The sequence below is a fragment of the Budorcas taxicolor genome, chromosome 4 (genome assembly GCF_023091745.1).
Source record: "Budorcas taxicolor isolate Tak-1 chromosome 4, Takin1.1, whole genome shotgun sequence".
NCBI lineage: Eukaryota > Metazoa > Chordata > Mammalia > Artiodactyla > Bovidae > Budorcas > Budorcas taxicolor.
Genome location: NC_068913.1, coordinates 41,271,102 through 41,276,516, shown reverse-complemented (window position 1 = coordinate 41,276,516; position 5,415 = coordinate 41,271,102). Strand labels below are relative to the sequence as shown.

The window sequence follows — 5,415 nt, the reverse complement described above, 5'->3', positions numbered from 1 at the left end:
CCATGGTGAAAGAGACTGACACATGCATTTTAATACAGTGTCAAAAATGCTATGATGATGTATGTATACATAGGTTTCTATGTTGTTCACCTGCTGTCATGTCTGATTCTTAAGTTTCTATAGATGCATCTAACTTTTACTATGTAATGTGATGAAGAGGGTGGCAGTGAGGGTATCTGAGTCTAGTTCCAAAGTATCAGAAAGGCAAAAAAGGGAAAGCTGGTTCAGTTGGAGAGAAAGCTTGTGAAAAGACTTTTAGTTTGTAGCATCATACTTAATAGGGCTTCCCTGGTGGCTCAGAGGTTAAAGCGTCTGCCTCCAATGCGGGAGACCCAGGTTCGATCCCTGGGTCGGGAAGATCCCCTGGAGAAGGAAATGGCAACCCACTCCAGTATTCTTGCCTGGAGAATCCCATGGACGTAGGAGCCTGGTGGGCTACAGTCCACGGGGTTGCAAAGGGTCGGACATGACTGAGCGACTTCGCCTTGCCTCACCACCATACTTAATGTCAAGTGCAACCTCCTCTCCACTGTTCTTCGTCTATAAAATGATGCATATTCTTCATGTGAATCCCAGTGGTAATTCTACAGCTTTTCCTCTGACTGGTGTAGCTCATAAAGACCTCACTATTCTCTGAATACCTATGAAGCTTATTATATGCACGTTATACGTGTGCTCAGTAGCTCAGCTGTGTCTGACTCTGTGCATACCCATGGACTGTAGCCCACCAGGGTCTCTGTCCATGAAATTTTCCAGATGAGATACTGGACTGGTTGCCATTTCCTACTCTAGGGGGCCTTCCCAGCCCAGTGACTGAACCTGAGTCTTGTTTCTCCTGCACTGGCAGGCCGATTCTTTACTAATGCCTCAATTATATGCATGTTGGCAGGAATTAATAAACTGCTATACATTATCCCCTAAAATATTTTACTCATATTTTTCCCCATATGGAACAGGTTCTTGGTGAATGAAGACCATGTTTTATACTTCTTTAAATTCTTCCAAGTAATCTGCAGTTAAGCATTCCATAAATGACCATTGAATAAATCCCATTTATTACACTAATTTAAGTGGAAATTGCTTTGGTTAACTGCAAAGTATCTTAATTTATCCAAGTCATTGAGCCAAATATAATTTTACATAAAAATTGGTTCTGTAATTCAGCAAAACCTTATTCTTTAGTTTTAATGTTTTACCTCCAATTTGAAATAAATATATGCTAAATGAATATTGTAATGGAAGAACCACTATAAAACAGTTTGTCCTGTGGCATATATTTGTTTGAATATGTGAGTAGTATAAGATATCCTTAGCTATACCTCCCCAAATTATCTGTGTAACATAATTTAACTTTTTTTGAAGGGAAGACTATAGAAAAGAAACAAAGAAAGAGAAATAGAAATTTGAAAGCCACCTCACCAACATACACAGTCAATTTATTCTTCCATAGATATATCAGCATTAGAATATTATTTTCCTTACCACTATATCAAGAATGTCAGTAACTTGAAATTGAGTGTTAGCTTGTTTTTCCTTCAATGTCTATTTCCATAAACTCTTTCATTACTCTGTATGAGATACCATTCACTGTAATTTATTTTCAAGTACTTTTTATTGTGTGGATGCTATTAAAAATGAAAATGTAGCTATTATAATATCTATGATATGGTGTTTCTCTTTGCCTTTACCTGATGATTTCCAGGCAGCAGATCTGCCTTTGTGTTTGGTTTGGGATCATTATTCAATAACTTTCCATGCCTATAAAATACATTAAAGAAATAATGGGAATATTTGTTTTCATAGGATAGATCAGGAAATGGCAACCTACTCCAGTACTCTTGCCTGGAAAGTCCCATGGACGGAGGAGCCTGGTAGGCTGCAGTCCATGGGGTCACTGGGAGTCGGACATGACTGAGCGGCTTCACTTTCACTTTTCACTTTCATGCATTGGAGAAGGAAACGGCAACCCACTCCAGTGTTCTTGCCTGGAGAATCCCAGGGACGGGGGAGCCTGGGGGTCTGCCGTCTATGGGGTCGCACAGAGTCGGACATGACTGAAGCGACTTAGCAGCAGCAGCATATATATTTTTAGTGCTTATATGCATAACTAATAAGTAATTCATCAGTTCAGTTCAGTCTCTTAGTCATGTCTGATTCTTTCAACCACATGGAATGTAGCACACCAGGCTTCCCTGTCCATCACCAAATCCCCGAGCTTGCGCAAACTCATGTTCATTGAGTTGGTGATGCTATCTGACCATCTCATCTTCTGTTGTCCCCTTCTCCTCCCACCTTCAAACTTTCCCAGCATCAGGGTCTTTTCCACTGAGTCAGTTCTTCACATTAGGTGGCCAAAGTATTAAAACTTCAGCTTCACCTTCAGTTCTTCCAATGAATGATCAGGACTGATCTCCTTTAGGATGGACTGATTGGATCTCCTTTCAGTCCAAGGGACTCTCAAGAGTCTTCTCCAACACCGCAGTTCAAAAGCATCATTTTTTCAGTGCTGAGATTTCCTTATAGTCCAACTCTCACATCCATACATGACTACTGGAAAAACCATATCTTTGATTATACAGACTTTTGTGGACAAAGTAATGTCTCTACTTTTTAATATATTGTCTAATTTTGTCATTGCTTTCCTTCCAAGGAGCAAGCATCTTTTAATTCCATAGCTGCAGTCACCATCTGCAATGATTTTGGAGCCCACGAAAATAAAGTCTCTCACTGTTCCCATTGTTTCCCCATTTGTTTGCCACGAAGTGATAGGACCAAATGCCATGATCTTCTTGTATTTTTTAAATGTTGCATTTTAAGCAGGCTTTTTCACACTCCTCTTTCACTTTCATCAAGAGGCTCTTTAGTTCCTCTTCTCTTTCTGCCATAAAGGTGATGTCATCTGCGTATCTGAGGTTATTGCTATTTCTTGATTCCAGTTTGTACTTCATCCAGTCCAGCATTTTGCATGATTTACTCTGCATATAAGTTAAATAAGCAAGCGGACAATATACAACCAATATATCCTTTCCCAATTTGGAACCAGTCCACTGTTCCATGTCCAGTTCTAACTGTTGCTTCTTGACGTGCATACAGGTTTCTCAGGAGGCAGGTAAGGTGGTCTAGTATTCTCATCTTTTTCAGAATTTTTCACAGTTTGTTGTGATACACACAGTCAAAGGCTTTCGGGTAGTCAATGAAGCAGAAGTAGATGTTTTTCTGGAATTCTCTTGGTTTTTCTATGATCCAAAGATGTTGGCAGTTTAATCTCTGGTTCCTCTGCCTTTTCTAAATCCAACTTGAACATTTGGAAGTTTGTGGTTCACATACTGTTGAAGCCTCACTTGGAGAATTTTGTATGTTATTTTGCTAGTGTGTGAGATGAGTGCAATTGTGTGGTAGTCTGAACATTCTCTGGCATCACCTTTCTTTGGGATTGAAATGAAAACTGACCTTTTCCAGTCCTGTGGCCACTGCTGTTTTCCAAATTTGCCAGTATATTGAGAACAGCACTTTAACAACATCATTAGTTTACATTTATAAATTAGTAGTCAAGCACTATGGAGAAGGCAATGGCACCCCACTCCAGTACTCTTGCCTGGAAAATCCCATGGACGCAGGAGCCTGGTAGGCTGCAGTCCATGGGGTCACGAAGACTCGAGCACGACTGAGTGACTTCACTTTTGCTTTTCACTTTCATGCATTGGAGAAGGAAATGGCAACCCACTCCAGTGTTCTTGCCTGGAGAATCCCAGGGATGGGGGAGCCTAGTGGGCTGCCATCTGTGGGGTCGCACAGAGTCAGACATGACTGAAGTGACTTAGCAGCAGTAGCAGTAGCAGTCAAGCACTATATAATGTTATATTTAAATAAGACTTTAATTGGCCCTTGATAATGTCTCATGTGTAATAAATAATAATCATTTATGTTTTATAATATTTATAATGATTTATAAATATTATAAACACATTTATAATCATTTATGTAAAGATTAATGAAAGTTTAATTATTAATAATAGTTTCAGATAGCATCTCTTATTCCAGAGAGAGATGAATGGATCTTGATACTTTTCTAAGACAAACATTTATTTATAACATCTTACATTCTTGAAAAAAGTATATATTTTTTAATTTCTGTGGCATTTATGGCTCCTAAGCATTAAACAACCAAGTTCAGTTGAAAATAGTTATAATATTATGCAATTGGCAATTTAGAATGCCTGTAGTAGATCTTAGTATTTATCTGTAAATCTGATTTTTTTTTCTGCTTGTCCTTATGCCTGCAATATTATTAGGTAGTCAGGAATACCATTAACTGAATATAGAGCTGCTTTAAAAATATTTTGATAAAATATTTATAGGTGAAATTACCATTAAAATGCACATCACTATTTTATGCTCTAGACTTGAAGCTTAATGAAGCATAAAGAATGCAAATCTTAAAGCCTAAAATTTATTTTTTAAGGCACCAAGTTGACTTTTACCTTGGTACTTGCCCATATTCCTTGGTAGTGAAATCAGGTTGGGTCTGTTGATGTTTGTAACAGTAGGGAAAGAATTTCAAACAGGCAGAAATACTATAGATAAGAGAACAAGAAAAAAGAAAAAAAAACAAACTGAGTGCCTATTTTGTAATCAAAGTTGTCAGATTATCAAAATCAATTATCTGCTTTGATATTAATTAAACAGCATTGAGCTTCTCAGTTACCACTGTGCATGCATGCATGTACATGCAGACACACACACAGTGTAATGTAAACAAAATGACTATAAGTATTCCTTTTGTATATGAAACTGAAAATAATCTCCTTAAACCATTCTTTTAAAATTTCCATTAGAAAGTATAACTTCCTTAGATGCTAATGATATTTCATATTCCTTTGCCATTTCTGCAGTGATGGGAAAAAAAAAAACTGTGAATATGTAGCTGATACTGTAATACTTGGAGAGATGTTTCTAGTTTAAAAGATACTATGTTGTAGCAATATACTTGGTCATTCTCCTCTTGTTGACAGCACATCTTCACTTCCTTTCATATGATAGAGTATTTCAGATCAGAAATCTATTATATAGAGGGAAATGGATGGAGAACACTTTTAAGCCCACTTATTACACTTTGTAAGTTTACTGTTTTTTCAGACAAATGGCTTTTAGTTTGAATAGTTTGATTGATGCCTTAAGGAAAAGAGTATTATTTTTGGAACCAGAAGATCTTTGTTAGCATCTTATCAGTCCAGTTCAGTCACTCAGTCATGTCTGACTCTGCGACCCCATAAACTGCAGCACTCCAGGCCTCCCTGTCCATCACCAACTCCTGGAGCCTACCCAAACTCATGTTCATTGAGTTGGTGATGCCATCCAACCATCACATCCTCTGTCATCCCCTTCTCCTCTCACCTTCAATCTTTCCCAGCATCA

At 38.0% G+C, this 5,415-nt stretch overlaps 1 non-coding gene across 1 annotated transcript; it reads left to right on the top strand.

Moving 5' to 3' along the window:
• Positions 1-285: 285 nt before the first annotated feature.
• On the top strand, positions 286-357 carry TRNAW-CCA (transfer RNA tryptophan (anticodon CCA)). Its single transcript has one exon. It is a non-coding gene; the product is annotated as a tRNA-Trp (tRNA).
• The last annotated feature ends 5,058 nt before the right edge of the window (positions 358-5,415 follow it).